This window comes from Pinus tabuliformis, chromosome 5_1 (assembly GCF_031772625.1).
Source record: "Pinus tabuliformis cultivar Carrire ecotype Pingquan chromosome 5_1, CPIR1, whole genome shotgun sequence".
Classification (NCBI taxonomy): Eukaryota; Viridiplantae; Streptophyta; class Pinopsida; order Pinales; family Pinaceae; genus Pinus; species Pinus tabuliformis.
Genome location: NC_142305.1, coordinates 510,511,701 through 510,535,092, shown reverse-complemented (window position 1 = coordinate 510,535,092; position 23,392 = coordinate 510,511,701). Strand labels below are relative to the sequence as shown.

General features: G+C 38.6%; 1 pseudogene; it reads left to right on the top strand.

Moving 5' to 3' along the window:
- Window positions 1–4,532: 4,532 nt before the first annotated feature.
- Window positions 4,533–23,392, top strand: part of LOC149165738 (uncharacterized) — a 70,728-nt pseudogene continuing 51,868 nt past the window's right edge.

The window sequence follows — 23,392 nt, the reverse complement described above, 5'->3', positions numbered from 1 at the left end:
CTGGTTAGGTTAGGAGTAGGTCTAGTTTCATTTTAGTTTACCTACACATCCATCCTACATTCATTTGTCGTATTTGGTCTTGTTTTTTCTGGTTTTGGTTTCACATCATGTTTTTCTTTAGTCATTTTCTGTCATGTCTTCTGGTTTTGTTTCTTTGTTTTGTGTTGTCTTTCCTTTCGTTTTGTGAGACCGTGCATGGATAGGGTCTGTTGGCTTAAAGGGAATGTGGAAAAATAGAAAATGACTTTGTGACACTTCAACATTTGGCTGACCTTCTATCCACCTTCCTTGTGTCAGTTATACCTTTTGGTCGATGAAGTTCCAACGGAAAATACGATATGTTTGTGAGATATTTTTGGTTAAACCATGAACCAATGTCTATTCGAGAAGAACTCATGGGCACAATTTGTTTTTATGCTTCGGTGTTGTCATGGATATCTAATTAGTAGAGGAGGAGAAGGGGAAAAATTTAAACAAGCACACCTAAGTCAAAGGTCTCTATATGCTTCTCTAAAGGAATAACCTCTTCTTCTCTCAATAAGTCAAGATCCCTCTTCCGCCCATAAAATGAATAAGTGCCAATGCATAGTCCTATAAAATAAATAAAAAAAGGTGAAAGAATAGAAAGGCTTCATGTGCAAAGAGGTGGAGCAAGAAACTTCGCCGGGGTACTCTCCAGGCTCGCTAGAAGCGGAGCAATGTTTGTGTTCTTGAAGTGACTCCGTTGAGGTATTGTCCAGGCCTACTAGCAGTGGAGCAACACCAGAGATGAAAAACCATACTCTAAAAATCTTAATATCACAAACTTCACTACCCTTCCAAACTCAAAATTTTGTGATACCACTGAATCTTATGATGTGCTCAACAGAGAGAGAGGTATAGAGGGGACCATGTTTATTCAAGGGGCAAGTAGGGGGGACTAAATTAATCTACACGATGAATCAATACTCCATGAAGAACAAAGGCCTTGCATAAAAGAGTTAACCAAGGTAGAGAAGTTGAAATTCTATTAGTGTGTCACCAATTGTTGTTGTTGCTACAACATGCTCTAAAATTTAGGCCTATGCTAAATTTCAGAGCCTTCCTTGGTCTTGTACATTGTCATCGCAAACATTTAAAATCATTCCATGTGTTTTCTTCAGGAGTTTTTGTCCCCTTTGCAAGATAGGAAAAATGTTGTCTTTTCACATCTTAGCTGTCGCATCATGCATATAATCCCATTCTGGTGGTTTTAAGAGGTCACCTTTGTGCAAATGAGTTGTTCTAACCATATAAGCATCTGCCAAAATCATTTCCAAAGTTTTAAGCATTATCGCACAAGTGTCATCATAGTCATTGCAAAGTATATCTTAAGTGTCACTCTTGTCATGTGTCCTAGATGATCGATTTTGTTGTGCCATCAAGTATTCTAAGTGTGTGATCACAGTCGAAGTCTTATCATTGTTCACACCAGTCTCATTGATCCAACACTTAGGCATTTTCTGAAAATCTTGTTGACCAAGCAACCTAGCTTCACCCGACCTCCCTAAAATGTGCACTGTGCAATCTCAGTCCTCTAGTTGTGACCTTATCTCTTGGCACTGAGCAATGTGTAGTTCTTACCTCCCAGGACTAATACACTCTATAGTTTATATGCTCAAGCCCTGATCTTTACTCCCAGAATTGTGTGATTCCTTCTCCCAGCCTAGCCCCAACTGCGCACTACGTAATATCTAGCCTCAATCTAATACTTGAGTTCTTGAACCACGCAATTGTGTAATGGACCAACCTCTCTTGTCTCTCAGAATTGCACAGTGTTCTCTCCCAATGTTCATCCCCTTATCATGTCCTTCATAACTATGTATTTTTTCCCCTCAACCCAGCCTGAACTACACACTGTGCAGTCTCAAGGCTCAAGGCTCCCCTTGAATTCTTGAACTGTACAAATGCACAGTCACTAATCCCTTTTCCCAGCCTTCCATTTAGTTCCGGATCAGTCAATGGATTAATGTACACAATATTATACTAGGGGGTTTTGGGACTGATGTCGTCTCATCATGAGTGAATTTCAAGAACAAGTACCTTACCATGCCATGGCGAGATGATGAAGAAGGAGATGAAGGATTGCAACATGCTTAGATATTATTTTAGCTGATTACGCAAGCTGATCAATCAAGAGAAAGAAAAGGGACACCAGTTTGCTATCTCCATTCAAGACTTGAGATCATTGAAGATCCCTTATCACTAAGCCATGTGGAGGTGAAAAGAAAAGTATTCTCAGGAAGACCTGCAACACATAGTAGAAATAGTGGCTTGACATTGCCACATCAACAAGAAGTTTATGTCAACAGTGTCATGTCATGAGTTGTCACATGCCACACCATTGCGGTTAGTGATGTAAATTATGTTTCCAAATTATATTTTAAAGTGGAATTCCAAAGGACATGTATGGAATGTGAAGAGTCATGTAAAATTGAAAATTGATAAGAAGTCGAACAATCATGAGGGTGGATGAAGAGTCATGAGGATAGTGAAGCATCACCTCCTAATTGTTATATATACACCCTCATTATAAGAGCAAAGGACTTTTCACCTTGGCTCCTCCCTCAAGGAATTAGAGAGACAAACTGGTTCTTTTGAGGAGAAAGGAGTGGCTCCAATGCTCCACTATTAGAGCTAGTGATGTTCATTGTATACATGTGTCTTGGAATTTCTACTTAATAACATAGGCCTTTGTGGCTGACACATTCTTCATGCAAGGATTGTGAATATTTGTAAGATTATTATGCAGATGTCTGTATTTCATGTTTTCTTTCATCTGTGCTAAAGTAGTTGAGCTATTTTGGTTATTTTAGTACTTATCTTATTGAGAATGTGTTGTAATGGTTTTTATTACTATCCCATCCCTGTGGACTATTCAGCAGGATGCTAGACACATATTTCTCATTGATTGGTTGTAATGACTGTCACATATTTTGTGGACTATTCCGCTGGATCCCTCTTGTTTGTGTGTGTCTCTTCTTGGGTGATACTATTACCTCTCTCTTAGAGGATCACTTCACTATTTCCATCCATAGTATAAGAACCTTGACACACCTACAACTGAACACTCACCAGGCACACCTTCTTGCTTTTCAAAGGCACCACATGTTCCTCTCTTGCTGTCAGTTAGAGCCAAGGAAAATATATAAGAATACATGGAAACTGGGTCGATATTCCGGATAGGGCTCCTACTCCAAATGGTGTGAGGTCTAATTGGGATAACACATCAGGGAGAGCCCTTGGTTGACATATTTCTAGCACTGCCAACACCTTCCAAGATGGAGGCCATCATGAAATGGGCAGTGCCTACTAATGTTTCTGAGGTATGAAATGGGGTATAATTACAATTTTTTTTGTTGATGTAGAAGTATTAGTGGTTGAGAATGAAATGGGTGTAGTGAAAATGGGGGTGATTATTAGAGGTACAGTAGGAATAGAAGGAATTATAACAACAGGAAACTCTAGAGGGGAAGAAATAGTAGGAATTTGTAAAGGAGTAGTATGAACAACCGGAATTTCAAATGAAATAGAAAAACTAAGTGGAACTAATGGAGGGGTTGGGGATGAAGCAATAGAAGAAGAATGTGAGGATTTAGGTGATTCAAGAGAACTTTGTACAACTTGATCTAGTTCAGATTTCAAGTTTGTTAAATTGTATGATGACAACATCCTCATAGTCTGGTTTCACAGTTTTATGCTCTAAAATGTAGGGTTTTAAATTTTTTTCATCAAAAACTGTTTCAACTACAAAACTGTAAGATTTAGTTTGGAAGAGACTATGTTCAAATGGAAAATAAATTTCTATGTCTTCTATTGTTTCAAAGCCTTTATGCAGAGAAATAACCCTAGGGAGAGGATTATTACTTGCCTGGCTCTCAACTAAACTTTTCTTTTTTTCAGGATTATATACAATTTTCAATGGATTTTGATCTGGATTAGCTCTAGTATAAATTATTTTAGGAGCCAGATCTACTATTAAGTATTCATAGATAACCCCCGATCGGGGTGTGGCAGAGAAGAGGAGGTGGGCCAGCGGTGATGGGAAGTGGAGATGTCAAATATCATCCACACGAGCACAAGGACAGAGATCTCTTCGGGATGTGGAGGAAGAGGACAACAGGAAGGACAGGGCAGGGAGGGTGAAAGCCCCAAGAGGAGGCAGGTGGAGCCAGGAAGGGAAGGCAGAGAGGAAGACATAAGAGTCAGCGGGAGAGTGGGGGCAGAATGATGCCAACAAGTGGCAGGATAATGGAAAAGGACTCACAGCAGGAGCAGTCGGAGGCATGCGTGAGTTAATGAGAGCCAGAGAAGGAAGGGACGGAGGGCCATCATTATAAGGTGAAGGAATGAGGAAAAGGGCGGCGAGTAAATTAGAAGGATAGGTGGTAGGTGCGTCGAAAGGTAGCAGGGAAAGGGAGGTAAAACAAAAGGGCAGAGAGATAGATGTTAGTTGCATGCAAAATGTGAGAGCGAGAGTAGGAGCAGAGAAAGGTGGTGGACGCAGGACGACAATGCAGACTGGGGAAAGCAGCAACACTAGCTCTGGTAGACGGTATGTTCTTCTCCATTTCCTAAACCACAGAAGTATAGTTATGTCAAATTCAATAGTCTTTGGGAAAGAGACCGGGAAAGGTCTGGACTCTGAAAGAGTTGAAACCAGGATCTCCTGGAACACCACCTGGGTTGAGAGTGAGGACGAAAGAGTGAGAGAAGTAAGAGTCAAAATTCCGGCCCTGAAGAAGGCATACAGAGAGAAGGAGGGAAGTTGGGGAGAGAAGAGCGAACCTAGCAAGGGAGAAGGTCTAAGGAATTCCACTCCGGCCAGGTGGCTCCTGAGGCTCGGAAGAGATGTCGTAGGTAACTGGAATAGGGAGGAATCCACCCTGGAGACCTCACGAGATGAGACAAGAGATAGCGCGGCCCCTGAGAAACCTACCTGGAATTTCATGAGTAAAACTGAGAGGAAAACCAGAGGTTCAATTAGAGTAAAGAATGTAGAGAAGAGCGAGAAGGGAATGAAATTACCTTGTGCAGTCCAGAACAGGGACATGGTCCTCCCCTATAGTTCTCCTGGTAGGCTTTCTATGGTTAAAATACCTCGCGGTGTCCAGAACAGGGACATAGTCCCCCCTAGTGGTCTCCCCGAGAGGTTGTCTATGGCAAACCTTTCGTGTGAAGGCCGACAGGGAGAGACTAACCTGAGAAAAGAAGAACTGAGGGTCAACAAAGAGAAAACCCAAGAGATGGCAGGGGGAAAGCTGAGGGGAATGATAAGAAAACTCAGGCCGTCAGGTCTTGAGTGAGATACCAAGCATGGCTCAACTAAATGTAAGATAGATTGGGTGTTATACCAACAGAATATTGATACTTTTCATGGTAATGTTTTAGGTTTAATCAAGGCAAGCAAGAACACAGAGGAAAGCGAATGGGGAGAAGGCAATGGCAACCACGACAATGATAGAATGGGAAGAGATGGAAAAGAAGTGACTAAGAAGGGAAATATAGGTGAAGGTAAAAATACAGTCGGGGGGTGGGAAGCACCAGTAGAGAACAACGCAAGAGAGGTAGAAAGATGGGACAAGAGCATATGAAGACCCTCATTGATGCGTACATGGCAGGGAACCCACCTAAGGTTAGAGCCCAAATAGCGGGTTGGGAGCGAGAATTAAATGACAATATTACCAACCAAGACATTCCCATGGAAGAATGGGAAGACATGGTTCAAGACCTGGGAAACACCCGCAGCCGGCACACCCTCTTCAGACAAATGATCCAGCAATACTAGGTCATGAAGAATGTAGTGGCCCGAGCCATGACTCTCAACAAAGAACAAGTAGAAAACAAAGGTCAGGAGGCACAAGAGGACACCAAAGAGAAAGATCTCATCAGAGCAGAGCTACTCAGGGAGATAGCAGCAATTCAGATATAAACATATCGAAACAACCTGGAATTGGGAAGGATTGAAAAAATTCTGCAGGATATGAGGAGAAGTGAGATGCTGGGTTCCAGTGCTAAAGCCCCAGCCCCCGTGAATTCCTCAAACGAGGAGTAAAACAACGATCCAGATAAATTTTGTTTATGTTTTATGACGATTAGCTTTTATTTTTCAAAGTTGATTTGCAGTATATATGATATAGAAAATGTTGTTCAGTTGATAGAGAAAGACTTATACAAATTTTGGAAAACTTTTAACGTTGACAAGTGGCCAACCTGGTTTCCTACGGGTAGGTTGAGGCCACTTGGAACAAATGGAAAAACCTGATTTTTGCGAGTTAATATAAATAGAGAAAGTACTACCAAGTTTACAAAAAAAAAGTATTCATAGATAAGATATATACATATTTTGAAGTGGAATACAACCTTAAATCAAAATCTATTTCTAAGCCACAAAACCTAGAAATAGCTTTAAGTACTGAAACAAAAATTTTACAAGGGAAAAATTTAATACAAATCAGATTTGTTCGAAGTCCCCAATATGGTTTCTAGGAAGTTATAACTATGTAATTTCTTAAGGTTGTAAAAGGAATTGCAAAGGTAACCACAAAATCACGTTTAATTTTAGAATCTAGCCCTTCTAAACTCATAGAGGGATCTCTCTATTAGATTTATATTTGTTTTCTTTGTAGGATTTTAGGCTAGATGTGAAAGTTCTAGGGTTTGGTTTTTTTATATGGTTTGGTTGGAACAACAAGGAAATCCATTGGGAAATGGAGTCAAAGGGGCTCAAAGTGATCAATTTTCAGAAATAACAAACTTAAGTATAACAAGGAAAGATAAGCATGTTGTTGGATCTTTGTATTTTATGAAATGGAGAAAGAAGAAAAGATTAAGAATCACTTTAAATATAGAGACTTGTTACTTGAATTATATATTTAAACTTCAGTGGAAAACATTGATTATTGCTTTAAACTAGAACAAAGTGTGTTGAAACAAATTATGTACTTAATCTTCTTATAAAGAAATGAAAGACATATGATAACAAAGAAAAGACAAGATTATAGTATGAATAACTTCACCACACAGCTATGACACATGAATTCTATAACACTTTTCTTGTATTAATGCAAATGGCCACTTGAGCTTAGTAAACAACTTTACAATAAATGGTAGTCTCGCTCAGTATGAATCCCAACATCAATGCTTTGAATTCTGAAGTATTTATACAAATTCTATCTAAATATCTTGACATAAAATATCAAGATTTATTACAAAATATCTTAAAGATGTTTTAAAAAATAGAACAAAACTATAGGAGATATGAAATTGTTGTGGCTATTGCCACTATCCTTGAGGGTGGCTTTTGATGACTCGGCTAGAAGAAGTGTTGTCTTATTGTCTTGTTGTTGGAGGTGAAACTGTTTTACTCCATCAGTTCACATAATTTATCCCAATGCTCTTCACTTGGGATAGAAAACTTTATTAACTTCTTGTAAGTCTCATCTACCTCAATATACTTTTAAAAAGTACGCTTGGTGAGAAATAGGTGCTTGATCTCATGCTTGATGAATAGGTCGAACTCTATAGCCTCCAGAAAAGCCTTCCCTGTGATGCTTCCTTTAATTCCTGCAAATTATGATTTATCTCAGACTATAATGTATAGATTATGGTAGTAGTCCTTTAAACTGGTCAGCTAGTCTCCATCTCCTATCAATGCTGACAGTCCTTTTAGATTAAGTGAATTAAACTTTCTATGAAAATTTCTGGACACTAGACTCCATGTTGTGACATTTGTTTTCTAATTGAAGCATTAGGTTCTTCTTATTCAGCACCCTTCTCACCTCTAAAATTATTTATGTTCTATCTGCCACTTCTAATTCTTCTAACTCCTCCTTGGTTTTCTAATTTAAGATCCTTATTAGTGTTGTATCTTCCCCAGGCCTCTGTCCCAAATCTTCCTTTATCTCTACAACTACTTCTTTTGATTTCCTAATCAACTCTTGTTGTTCAAAAATAATTTGAATTGAGGGCCATATTTCATTGATGGCCTCATTAATCTCTATCCACATGGTCTCCTTTTCCTGTGCCAAAGTCTGTGCCATGGATGACTCACTTTCTAACTGTTCAATCTTTAGACTGAGCCTGTGAATTTTCTGCAACTCTTCTACATAATAATTTTCTATGTATAGTTTTTGATCCTATAGAGTTTTGAGCTGAGCCTTTAAATTTTCAATTTCCTGCCCTTGAATGGACATGTCTTCCATGGCTTTAACTAACTCATTTGGATAATTTGTACCCTATGATGGTGTTTCGGTCGATGTATATGCTCCTACTATTTTTGATAGTAAATATGCACTTCTATTAGAGGAACTATAGCTAACTGTGATGACTGCTCCTTTTCCTTGAGCGGTTTTTCCATCTCCACTTCCATATCCTTAATCTGGCTACTTTGTTCAATTATTATCTTGAACATGTTATGTTTTTCTTCTTCAAGCTCCCCAACTTCCTTAGCTTGGGGATCCTCAGTGGAGGGAAGTTTGAGTTTTTTCCTCAATGCTTCCATGTATGCATTTTTCCTCCTCACAATTTCTTGCTTTTACATCTTTGGGGTCATACCCTAGTTTAATTACCAGGTCCTCCAATGATTTGATCCTGGTGTCCTTAGATAAAGATGAAATATTTTCAAGGTTCAATTGTGATTGTATGTTGCTAATTGAGGCTTGCAACTTGGTGTTGGGAATAATACTAAGAGGGGGGTTTAATCAGTATTATCAAATCTATAACTTTTTCATTTCATACTCAGATTTTTATATGCTACTTCAATGAAGGTAACTTGCATGTACACACAACTGTCTTTAAAGCAACCAGCATATATCCAACAAACTTATGATTTAGTTAATTCATCATATGTTGATCTTTATCCAGAGCATCAGTACTTCATTAACCATATAAATAGTAACCATGTGCAGTAATAACAGAATAAACCATCACACATAAAAAACACACATGAACACCAAGATTTAAGGTGGAAACCCAATGTGGGACAAAAACCACCTGTTGATGTCTTCTTTTAATATAATAAAAACATGTTTACAATCTTGTACTAATGCAGACTCATACCAGTACACAGGCACAACCTACAGAAGGCTACAACCTTCTCTCGTTCTCTAGCTTCTACTAGAAGGGAGTTACAACCCCTAGCTCTTGTACTAGCTGATCTGTTTACTAATACATAGGTGTCGACCTGTAGAAGGCTCCAACCTCCACTCATTTTCCAGCTGCTACTGGAAGGGATCTCCAACCCCCTAGATCTTGTACTAGCCGATCCATTTACTAGTACGTAGGTGCCAGCCTACATAGAGCTCCAACCTTCACTTGTTTTCCAGCTGCTATTGGAAGGGAGCTCCAACCCCCTGGCTCTTGTACTGGGCGATATGTTTACCAGTATGTAGTGTTGGAAATAATACTGAGAGGGGGGGGGGGGGTGAATCAGTATTATCAAGACAATTCTTTTCAATTCTTTCATAGATTTGTATACGCTACTTTAGTTAGATAAACCAGCGTATATAAGCAACTTCAGTAAAGGAAATTTGTGTATAACTTACAGACTTGTAATTTAATTATTCCTCAGATGTTGATTTTAAATCTGTGTGTCAGAACCATAGAAACAATGACCAGGAACAGGAAAATGCAGACAGTCACACACAAGAACACAAGATATAAGGTGGAAACCCAATGTGGGTGAAAACCACCTGCTGCAATATGTCTCTATCTTTTTCAATCAGAAACTTATTTCTACAATGATTTTGTACTGGTGCAGTCCTTTACCAGTACGTAGGCTGCAACCTGCAGAGAGCTACAACCCTCTCTCGTTCTCCAGTTTCTCCTGGAAGGGAGCTACAACCCCCTTAGCTCTTGTACTAGCTGAGATACTAGTACGTAGGTGTTGACCTACAGAAGGCTACAACCTTCTCTTTTCTTCCAGGGACCACGTTTCATAAATTTTCAGATTGGATCCATGAACATCAATCAAACATCAAGAATTTTTGCATCAAACAATCTCCTTTTCACCAATTAAAACTGAATCAAATAGACACTTCTCTGACAGCTATACCCAGAACACAGTAACAGTAACCATACACCAATTCTGAACCCAGATCACTGCAGTAATCAACAGAAGCAGCTAGAACATAATTTAAGAGATGTACGCTACTTTAATATTCAGAAACCTGCGTGCATATGCTTCTGTGTTAAGACCAACCTGCGTATACGCACTTTTTACTTACAGAAACATCGTGTATACGCACCTTCGCTTTACTGAACCTGCGTATAGATCTATAAATATAATTCACTCCTTCAAATATTCAAATATTAGTTAACCCAGATTATCAGATTTATAGATCAAGCGTGCGCCACATATAACAGATCAAAATCATACAAAGATACTATTACTCAAGCCTTAAGATTTTGACCCATCAATAGAACTTATCCTTTTCTTTGTGCTTAGTTTCCTCCTTCATTCAGATCCAGCTCTCCACCATAACCCCAATCACCAGTATTCCAGATCTAGCACTTTTTCCATATATTCAATAATTCAAATCGTGACCTTACCTAATGATCTCCTTCCTCTTTTATAGTCTTAGGCCTTTCATAATACCACGGTCCAAAACCATAACAAATCAAAACCATGAACCCAATACTTGGGATCAACACTTCGGACGAGATACCATGGTCCAAAACCATAGGTTCAAAAATCAAGGACTAAATACCACGGACCAAACATAAGTTCTCCCAAATGTACGTGCTTTTCCTTGCATGAAAGTGCATGTATATGCATACGCATCTTTGGAACATCTAACCTGTGTGTATACGCGGCTTGGTCATGATGAACCTGCATATATATATTTTTCCTTCATTCTGAGAGCCTGAACTGAGATTTCTCACTAGAGTGAGTTGCCATCAAGGACAACACCTGTGCCATAGCGCCAAACCTGTGTCATAATGCCAACAATCTGCCCCTTTGGACTTGATGGCAACCCCAATATCCTCAAAGTCATTCTCCCCCTTTGTCATCAAGGGCAAAGGGTTATGCTCCCCCTGAGTACATGCTGAAATCTCTGCTCTGCTGTGCTGGCCATGCTCCCCCTGATTGTAGGCAAGATCTGCAAAAAGATGTTCTTCAAGAAGAACCATGACTCATACATCATAATTGACCTTCCTATCATCAAAGACTCTATACATACATCTATCACCCAACCAAGTGGGGATACATCAGAAATTTACATATGATAACCAAGTACATTACATCATTCATCCCAGGCATAGTGGGGAAACCAAAATAGGTCGTTACATGACCTTGATAATAATAAAAGATATACATGACATAGATACAAAATATCTAGAGCAAGACTATGAAAGTCACCAATAACTAATATCAGCAGCACTATTCAGATCAGCAACCATGTTCTCCTTCTGCAGCTGATCCACCTGACCCAAAACAGCTTGTGTACTCGAACCAAGAGCTTCTAATGTAATGCCAACAATGCATTATTAGAATTTTATCTGCTCCTCCTGAACCTGTGCTAGATGGTCTCTGTCAGACCATATCTGACTCTCTTCAATCAGAGTCTGTCCCCACTGATTTCCTTCAAACCACCATATACGCGACTGTATCTGCATAAATCGGCAGATCCTCCTTATGCAACTCGCGTACAACCACATTTCTCTGAAACAGACAAGTTTCAACAGCAATATGATGCATCAACTACCCCCATCTTCTATCTGAGGTATTCAAATGTCTCCCTGCGCAGTGGTTTGGTGAGAATATCAGCAACTTGTTCCTCGGAGGGAACATACTCCAATTTAACCTTTTGTTCTAGCACTTGTTCCCGGAGAAAATGATACTTGATCGGTATGTGCTTAATCTTTGAATGCATGACATGATTCTTTGAGATACTGATAGCACTTGTATTATCACAAAAAATGGAGATAGGTGGAGTACAAGTGATTTGAAGATCTTGCAATGTTTGCATCATCCAAAGGAGTTGTGTGCAGCAAGATGCAGTAGCTACATATTCTGCTTAAGCTATATATAAAGCAATAGAACTTTGTTTCTTGCTGAACCAAGATACTAATCTAGGACCCATGAAGAATGCACCACCACTAGTGCTTTTTCTATCATCCACGCTTCCTGCCCAATCCGCATCTATATATGCATGAAGTGTGAGATCTGTATCTCTAGGATACCATAAGCCATAGTTTTGAGTTCCTTGAAGATACTTGAAAATTCTCTTAACTGCCTGAAGATGAGTTTCCTTTGGATTTTCCCGAAACCTTCCAACTATTCCCACTGCATGCATAATGTCTGGTCGGGTACCTGTTAGATAGAGTAGACTACCAATCATAGATCTCTAGGTTGGTTGATGTACTGCTGCTGATTCATCATTTGCGCTGAGGGTGCATCCTATCACCATAGGGGTACATACTGGTTTCGAATCCTCCATCCCATATTTCTTCAAGATCTGCTTAAGATACTTGGTTTGTGATAGAAAGATGCCATCTTTGTTTTGTTGGACTTGTAAACCAAGAAAATATGTGAGCTCACCAAGCATAGACATTTCAAACTCTTTCTGCATTACCAAGGCAAAATTTTGACTCATGTCTTCTTCATTGCTACCAAAGATGATATCATCAACATACACAACAAGTATTAGCAACTTATCATTGTTAATTTTTATATAAAGATTGCTATCAGTTGATCCTTTTATAAAACCTTGTTGACGGAGGTATTTATCCAAGCGATAATACCAAGCCCTTGGAGCCTATTTAAGGCCATAGAGAGCCTTTTTGAGTCTGCATACAAGCTTTGGATCATTTCCAAGGATAAACCCATATGGTTGCTCAATATACACTTCTTCATCCAAGTCTCCATTTCGAAAGCAGATTTCACTTCCATTTTCAAAATACTTTGAACTTCTAAAAGCTAGAAAGAGCAAGGAACATCCTTATGGCCTCTAGTCTGGCAACTAGTGCAAAAGTTTCTTCAAAGTCAATGCCTTCCTGTTGAGCATACCCTTTGCAAACAAGTCTGGCCTTGTTTCTAATCACATCTCCATTTTCATTCAACTTATTTTTGAATATCCATTTTTTTCCTATGACATTCTTATCTTTTGGTCTAGGAACCAACTCCCAAGTGTTATTCTTTTCAATCTGCTCAAGTTCTTCCTCCATGGTTTTTACCCAACATTCATCTTTGCATGCCTCTCTTACATTTTGTGGTTCAGTGGAGGAGAGAAATGCTAGATAGCTTGAAGCTTCTGAAATGGTCCTTCTTGTCTGTACAACTGCCTCTTTTTGCCCCAAAATTTGTGATTCTGGATGATTCTTCTGAATGTACCTCGATGGAGTCTTTTCTTATATCCTTATCTGTTCTTCTGGTGCCTCATGGGTTTCTTCTTCATCATGAATCTGATTTGATGTTGATGGATAGTCCTCATCATCTTCGAAGTCTTCAGATCTTACTTGCCTAGGAGTGCTTTCTTCTTCATCAACCACTACATCAATACTTTCAACAATTTTTCCAAGCCTTTTATTGTAACACTTGTATGCTTTGCTGTGGGGAGAGTAACCAAGGAGAATGCCTTCATCTGCTCTAGGTTCAAACTTGCCAAGATTTTCATCAGTATTTTTGATGTAGAATGTGCTCCCAAAAATTTTGAAGTATTTTACTGTGGGAGTCTTACCATACCATAGTTCGTGAGGAGTCTGAGTGTTGTTTACCCGGACGTTTGTCTTATTGAGAATAGTAACTTCTACATGCGGCTTCACCCCAGAAGGTTGCGGGAGTTCCAGACTCATCAAGCATAGCACGAGCCATTTGTTGAACCACTCTGTTCATCCTTTCCACTACTCCATTTTGCTAAGGAGTCCTGGCTGTAGAGAATTCCCTTGTTATTCCATGTTCTTCACAAAAATCGAAAAATTCATTCGAGGTAAATTCTCCTCCTTGATCAGACCTGAGGCATTTGATTCTGTGATCTGATTCGTTCTCCACCAAGGCTTTGAATGATTTGAACTTTTCAAAGGATTCGTCTTTGTGCTTCATAAGTCCTATCTAACACATCCTTGAAAAATCGTCAATGAATAATATAAAATATTCTTCACCTCAAGGTGACCTTTTCCTGGATGGACCACATACATCAGTATGGACAAGTTCAAGTGGTCTGCTAGCTGATCCTTCCTTCTCAGGGAAGTTAGTTCTAGTTTGCTTGCCAAATTGACATGATTTTCATATTGTATTGTCTGGAATTTTGATGTCTGGAAGACCACGAACTGCCTCATATTTGCATGCTTTCCTTATCTGAGAGAAGCTTAGATGCCCCAGTCTTCTGTGCCATAGCTAGTGTTCATCATTCTTGCTCAGATAGCATTGTTGTTGTCCTCCCTTGAGAATGTATAGATTATTTGGAGTCCTTATGCCTTTGATCACTGTTTCTCCTGTATCAAGCTCACGAAAAATACATCCATTTGATCAAAATATCACCTCATTTCCTTGATCACACATTTGACTGACACTTAATACATTATTCTTTAAGCCATCAACATACATAACATTTCTCACTTTGACCTTTTCTTTTAAAAGAACAGAACCTTTACCTTTTATGAGTGCAGGGGTGTCATTTCCAAATGAGACCTTCTTCTCCTTTTCTAAGGCACTATATGACTGAAGTTTTTCTTTATCACCTGTCATATGTTTCGAACATCCACTGTCGATGTACCATTGATTTTCCTGCCCTTCCGCATATAAGGCTATACCACATCTTTCTGGTTGCGGTTCTTTCATTCTCCATGTTTTGGCACTTGAGGCTTGTTCCTTTTGAGTTGTCTGCCGAAACCTGCTCCTGCATTCAGAATCTTCATGACCGAAGTTGTTACAAATAGAACATTCTATTTCATTTTCAAGAGCAGAAAAGTTATTGTAGGTCCTTTTCATGATCCCAGTCATACTTCTTTGTTTTTGAGCTTCTCTAGTCATGATTGTCTTATAGGCAACACATTGAGCTACTTTGTGACCAAATTTATGACAAGAGAAACATTTTCCATTGAAGAAACTCCTATGATTATCAAATCTACCAACCAAATGATTGTAGTTTCTATTGACATCCATTCTTGAGGCAAATTGAGAATGTTTTACCTGTGGCTGGTTGTAGCTTCTGTTCATCCTTAAAGTAGATTGCCCCTGATTTACCTGGTAGTCTTTGTTCATTCTTGAGGTAAATTGTCCCTGATTTACCTGGTGATCTCCATTGGGCCTTTGCTCACTTCTCCTTGCAGCTTCAAGATAACTTTTGGAGGTAGATGGATTCTGTGCTTGAGATGTTTCTTTGGTATACCCAAGACCTGTCTTGATTAGAGGAGAATGCTGCACTTTGATAATCTCATCTAAAGTTTCAGACCCTTTAGCAAATCTAAGATTAAGAGCTTTTGTTTTCTCAATGTCCTTTCTAAGTCCCACAATTTCACATTCTAACTTTTCATTGTGTTTCTCCATTTCAGCAAGTTGGGATGTCAGAGTATCTATAATCATGTTTTTCTCTTCTAAGCAAATTTTGAGTTTAGAAATCTCTTCATAAAGACCTTCTTCATCTATAGCATCCAAGAAATCATCATCTTCAAAAGCCATTAAAAGTCTATAATTATTACCTTGTTCATCTTCATCACTATTTGAAAGTCCATCGTTGTCTTCATGAGTGTAATAACTTTTCTTATTTACATTCTGTTTTCTATTCCATCTAACTGGTTCCTTACCTTTGTCAAGCTTATCTTTATGAGGACACTTGGTAGAATAGTGACCGACTCTTCCACAAGCAAAACATTTGAAAGGTAACTTACCTCTGAATCTTCCAGAACCCCATTGAAGGTTCTTGACAAAATTTGATTCTTCCTCTTCTTCTGACATATGTCCTGAGTCATAGGAATCTCCTTTTCCTGAGGCCTTGAATGCGGCTTCTCTTCTGTCTAATGGTCCCCCTTTCCTCATTTCATAAGCAGTTAGAATTTCGTGTAGCTGTGACATGGTAATGCTCTGTAGATTTTGTTTTTCTTCTATTGCAGAAACTTTTGATTCAAACTTAGAAGACAAAGATCTTAGAACCTTTTCAACCAAAACAACCTCTTTTATTTCTTCACCCAAGTTTTTCATACAATTAACAATCTCATCTATACGTAGGAAATAGTTAGCCACACTTTCATCATTGTGCATTCTGAGATTTTCATACTGAATTCTGAGGGTTTGAAGTTTTGCTCGTTTTACCTGTTCATCTCCTTCATAGCTCAGAACAATCTTGTCCCATATTTATTTTGCGGTTTTGAGCTGCATAACCTTGACAAATTCTGTTTGAGATAGACTCCCTAATAGAGTATTGACAGCCTTTGCATTTGTTTCATACTGCTTCTTACCAGCTGGATCTGTAGGAGTTGCTGATGGAAATGTGTACCCTGTATCTATGATATCCCAGACTTCTGTACCAAGAGATTGAAGATAGGTTGTAATTCTTACCTTCCAATAGACGAAGTTGGTCCCATCAAAAATTGGTGGCCTGATCGATGCTTCTCTCTTGTATTTGCTCATGATGATAGATCTTCCTTCAAGCGATCAAGCTTCTCCTAACGGTCCAGCCCTGATACCAATTGTTGGAAATAATACTGGGGGGTGTGAATCAGTATTATCAAGACAATTCTTTTCAATTCTTTCACAGATTTGTATACGCTACTTTATTTAGATAAACCAGCGTATATACGCAACTTCAGTAAAGGAAAACCGCATATAACTTACAGAATTGTAATTTAATTATTCCTCAGATGTTGATTTTAAATCTATGTGTCAAAACCATAGAAACAATAACCAGGAACAGGAAAATGCAGACAGTCTCACACAAGAACACAAGATATAAGGTGCAATATGTCCCTATCTTTTTCAATTAGAAACTTATTTTTACAATGATTCTGTACTGGTGCAGTCCTTTACCAGTACGCAGGCTGCAACCTACAGAGAGCTACAACCCTCTCTCGTTCTCCAGTTTCTCTTGGAAGGGAGCTACAACCCCCTTAGCTCTTGTACTAGCTGAGATACTAGTATGTAGGTGCTGACCTACAAAAGGCTACAACCTTCTCTTTTCTTCCAGGGACCACGTTTCATAAATTTTCAGACTGGATCCATGAACATCAATCAAACATCAAGAATTTCTGCATCAAACAATCTCCTTTTCACCAATTAAAACTGAATCAAATAGACACTTCTCTGACAGCTATACCCAGAACACAGTAACAGTAACCATACACCAATTCTGAACCCAGATCACTGCAGTAATCAACAAAAGCAGGTAGAACATAATTTAAGAGATGTATGCTAATTCAATATTCAGAAACCTGTGTGCATATGCTTCTGTGTTAAGACCAACCTGTGTATACGCACTTTTTACTTACATGAACAGCGTGTATACGCACCTTCGCTTTATTGAACCTGCATACAGATCTATATAGATAATTCACTCCTTCAAATATTCAGATATTAGTTAACCTAGATTATCATATTTATAGATCAAGCGTGCGCCACATATAACAGATCAAAATCATACAAAGATACTATTACTCAAGCCTTAAGATTTTGACCCATCAATAGAACTTATCCTTTTATTTGCGCTTAGTTTCCTCCTTCGTTCAGATCCAGCTCTCCACCATAACCCCAATCACCAGTATTCCAGATCTAGCACTTTTTCTAGATATTCAATAATTTAGATCGTGACCTTGCCTAATGATCTCCTTCCTCTTTTATAGTCTTAGGCCTTTCATAATACCACGGTCCAAAACCATAACAAATCAAAACCATGAACCCAATACTTGGGATCAACACTTCGGACGAGATACCATGGTCCAAAACCATAGGTTCAAAAATCAAGGACTAAATACCACGGACCAAACATAAGTTCTCCCACATGTACGCGCTTTTCCTTGCGTGAAAGTGTGTGTACATGCATACGCGTCTTTGGAATGTCTAACCCACGTGTATACGCGGCTTGGTCATGATAAACCTGCGTATATATATTTTCCTTCATTCTAAGAGCCTGAACTGCGATCTATCACCAGAGTGAGTTGCCATCAAGGACAACACCTGTGCCATAGTGCCAAACCTGTGTCATAATGCCAACATGTAGGTGTCGGCCGATAGAAGGCTACAACCTTCTCTCTTCCTCCAGGGACCACATTTCATAAATTTCCAGACTAGATACTCCTAGAACACAACACCACAATTTGAAGGTCTCGTTTCATCAAATTTTCATATTGGACCCATTAGCAACACTGAAGCTCAAAATCAATCACCACTGCAATACAACCAATCACTGAAAACCCATCATCACTGAAGTAAATCACAATCAATCAATCTGAAGATTCAAAACACTATCACCAAAATACAATCACCAAAAACACGGAGCAGAACCCAAAATTCTGCATCAACAACCATAACCAACTGCAACTTCAAATATCATATTTCATAATGTATACACTACTTTGATGTGCCGGACCATCATGTATACACGCTTTTACCAAAGTGAAACAACGTACAGATCTGCAAATGGTAACTTATAACATCACAACTATTTTAGACTTCGATCATACCTAGATCAGAACATTTACAATGTAAATAATGCATTAGCATTCAGATCTAGACTATCCATGATCAAACCATATAATAATAATTCATTTTAGGTCTCTTGATCTTGATCCATCATTAGATCTCATCCCCCATCAACCGCTAAGGTTCATCCTTAGTTTAGATCAAGCAAAGCACCATAAATCCATAACATGCATATTTTCTTTTGATCTCACTCTTCATAAGATATTCATTACTTTCACATCTTGGCCTAATGATCTTCTCCTCCTTATATAGTTTTATGCCTTTCTCAATACCTCGGACCAAAACCACTTAGGACCAATATCTTGGACCAAATACCTTGGACCAAATACCTCGGACCAATACCTTGGACCAAAACCTTGATTTTCCATCCCATGCACACTTTTCCCTCTGTGAAAGTGTGTGTATGCGTATACGCTTCTTTTGTTATGTTAACCCGCGTGTATACACTTCTTGGACAAAGTGAACTAGCGTATACTTCTTAAACCACTCTCTTTCTTCAATCTCTAGAGTCTCATATGTAATCCTTTGTTGTTAACCTGACGCACTGTGAACTATCATCTCAATGAGTTGCCATCAAGGACAACACCTGTATCATAATTCCAACACTTGGAAGCTGTCATGGCAGTGTTTGTCAAGGTAGAGTACAAAATTTATCCATTTTGTTTATGTAGGTCTATTTGGTGAATGGGTTGAATCTTCTCAGCATCAAAGGAGAAAACAAATTTCTTTTAATCAACTAGAGTCTTCGAAAAAGGAATATGTTCTTGAAGGAATGAAATTTTCATTTTCCCCTTTTTTGTATCAAAGGTTGAAAGAATATTGTGTTGTGAATAGGTTGTTTGCCTCCAGAATTGTGTGTATGTGGAAGCCTTGAGCTACTCATTCTTCTTCATAGTTTCTCTATATTTTGCAAAGATATTTGGTTCATCCTGGTCCTGAACCAATTCTAATGCCTGAGCTATATCTGGGGGATCTTGGGAAGTTGAAGAAGTTGGAGATCGTGTAAAGATACCTTCTCCTTTTACAGAAGCATGATGACCTATCAGGACTATGGTGCCCTGCCCCTCATCCTCCTACTGAAAAATTGGTTGAGAACTAGTCTTGTGCTTCTTTTTCTATATCAGAAATTCTTTGACTCCAATATTTTTCATTAAAGGGGAATGATCTTCCCTTGGTCTCTTGTCTTTTTTCTCTTAAGGTACTGGAGTGTGAGGTTGTTGTTGATATGACCTGTTCTTCTACCTCCTATAGTGTATTCTCCTCCCTTTGATTCTTATTCATGAACTTCTCTATCTCTGGTCTTGGGGTGTGAGTGTAGGGAGTGGTTTTTTGTTCCACTCTCAACTTGGAGATGATTCCAAGAGGGTCATATGACCAGGTAAAGCTCAATTTGAAGTTCATTTGTTAAGTAGTAAATTTTCCCCTTTACCTGCTACCCTGACGTTACAAATAAACGGTCCCACTTGTGCCTTTATCTTGAACTAGGACTTCTTCTTTGCTGCAAAAAAATGTAAATCATCCATATGTACCATTTGCTTGATATATTCCAATGAGAAAATTCTCACAAGAACAAACTTACGAAGCCTGTAGGGTGGAAAATCACACCCACAAACTCTAATTTATGTATAATTTTGGTATAAATACCAATCCCCTATTTTAGTCTGCTCACTGAGATGCAGAATTATTTGTATTTTTGGTCCTATCCTAGGCTCTACATCACTGTTTAGTAAGCTGGCAACTGTATGTAGGAATTAATCAACATAATCAGAGAAGGTGTACTCAGTGGAATTTTTCCTCACCAGGGAGGTCTAAAGGATTACAAATTGTGGATTACTCTGATCATCTAATTTCTGCAAAGGGAATGAAAACCTATCTACTTGATGGTAAAGAAATAAATACACCAACATTGAAGAATACTTAAAAGTCCCCTCAATAGAGAACTTGAGGATTTGGTCATGAATTGACTATGCAATGAACTCACTGTAATTTAAAATAGGGGGTTTCTCACCAGTTGTAAAGACTGATAGGAAACCAACAATGGCCTCATCAACCCACTGATCAGATTGATAGCCAAGTATACATGAAATAATTATAATTACATGTTTAGTCATCTCGGGGAACATAGAGGATGAGTAGGGGTGTTTTCTTAGGTAATTGGGCATCCTCTAGGAGACAAATCTTAAAAATCTTGGATCTTTGTGGGAAGGTCGAGTTTTTGTAGAATTCCATGAGGGAATCTACTAAGAATGGCTTTAGGGAGTAATAATTTGGCAATTTTAGCATCTGAGAGATGGTTTCTGAAGTGATGGTGAAAAGGATGTCACCATTATGGGCCAAAATTTCCCTTTGGCTGGGGATGTAACGAAATTGGCACTAGGACATGAATTCTGGGAAGTGATAGGTTTACGGGAAGATGAATTGGGGCAGGGAATATTCCCACATTCCCAATTCATCACTGAGGTCAAGAAACTTTTTCTTCAAGTATTGTTGGTCCATTAATGGTTTTTTATCTAGGTCTATGGTAGGGGGTAGCATAGGGTTGTCATCAGAGGATTTATATTTTGTTTTAGGTGCCATTATTGAAGGGAAAAAGAAAAGGGAATTCAGAATTACCTGGGATAGAAAAGGTGAAGACTGGTATTCGAGCGCAAAAAGACACTTGGTTGCAGTAGTTGGTTATGCTGATTATTCACGGTGATGGCGTGGGTCACTAACTGAATGTTGGAGCAAATTGTGACTAGGTAACTATGCGTTGGAGCTTTTGATTCCTGTTATCTTGAAATAGTGAAAAGAGGCAACAAACGGGTTTTGGGTGGGTTTATATAGCAAAACAAACTTACCATTGTTTTTAACCATTTAAATGGAGAGGATCCGTTGTCATGGGAAATGAACAAGAATTTACTGAGCAATGTTCTGCTCATGTGGTGGTGGTAGTGCCATCTGGCATCATCAGATTAGGGGAGAAGTAATGACGGGAGGTTACTTTTACGGAAGGGGAGTGGGGTCCATAGGGGTGAGGTTGTGGACAGGCAGTGGAGGGGAATTCTTGGCATACAAGTGAATGGTCAGGATGCGGGAGTCCACATGGCATGAGGTTAGTGGTGCGAGAGCAGCAAAGGTCAACGATCGTGCAAGGAGGAAAGCGGCACGACGGTTCTTATAGTGTGGACAAAGCATTAAGCAGGAATTTCGAGTGGGGTAGGAAGTACTCTAGAGCCACCACGTTGCAAGTGAATTCTGCCTTTTCGGATCCCCCTTGGCGATTAAATCTTGGAGGGGCTCGAGGGGGGCCAAAGACAATCCCCCACTGTTGATCTGGGTTGGGTGGATTTGGGTCATTGGAACATGCACCTCACCTTTATGGCATAGCAACAAAAATACATCGCATCCAAAAAAAACTATTTACACATTGAAATTGTGTTTAAATTAGAAATAGATTTAACACTAAAGATTAATTAACCATGTTTAAACACTGTGTTTAATTAGTTTTATTCTCACTAATCTAATTGAACCACGATTAGACTATGTGGTTGACTTATTTACTAACCTAAACTAATTTTATTTAATATATCTTAATCACATGTAAATAGTGTGATTAAAACAACTAACCTACTTCTCTGTGGAATTTTGACTAGCAGCTCATTTATTCAAAATTTCACAGGTAATACAAATATATTTCTCATTTTTTTAGTGGCATTTTGATTTTCTCACTTATTCTTTTGGGGTATTTTCATTCTTTTTCTTCTTTTTCATATTTGATTTTTTGTTCTTTTCACACTCACAGATATATATATATATATATATATATATATATATATATATATATATATATATATATCACTTTTTCTTTTCTATTCTATTTATTTTCTTTTCTTTTTCTTTGGAAATAAATTTGCAGAATGAAAGATTATTTACAACATCTCATATACAAAATTATAGCTACAATCAAGTCATCCTATGAAGTATAGGACCCTAACATGTCTCATGCGAGATATTGGCTTCAAGGGTATCACTAGACCGATTCTCTTCTCTCTTTTTCTGCAGTTGTCACTCCAATGTTTTTGTTTTCCTTTTTCAATTCATGCTCCTTACCATCAATGTTACGGGAATAAGTCCCCTAGGGCTTTGGGTTAGAACCCCAACATAGCAAGAGTAATCTACAGCAAGAAACATGCATACAACTCAGGCAACATGCTTAAATAAACAAACTATGTGAGGATGAACATACCTGGATGTCCTTCGTTTGGGTAGTTCCAGCCAGGGTTCAAACCCTCTGCAACTCCTGATGATCTTCGAATCTGCAAATCAACCAATTCGAATACACATAGCAGCATATAGATAAAGCATTTTAATGAAATCAACTTTATATCATATAAGTAAATGGTTAGTTATACATCAAAATAGTCATTCATACATGAACCATAATAATAACATCTGATGCATAAACAAAGTCGATCTCAGGAACAAGACAATGTTTCCTTTTATTGTAGAAAACTATAATAAACATGGAAAGGGTTCACCTAAGTCTTCCTCTTCTGGCTCCAATTGGAACTGTCCTCCAGGTCTATCCAGTCCAAGTCTTCAACAACCTCCTTCCATAACCAATACCATGATATCTCAAGCAAGTGGGAGAATATCAACACTCAAGGAAACAAGGGTTTTCTGAACTTGGGGAAGTGCTTGAAGCACAGGGATACTTCAGACTTGATTAGGGGATAATCTAAGTATAGTAATTCTATC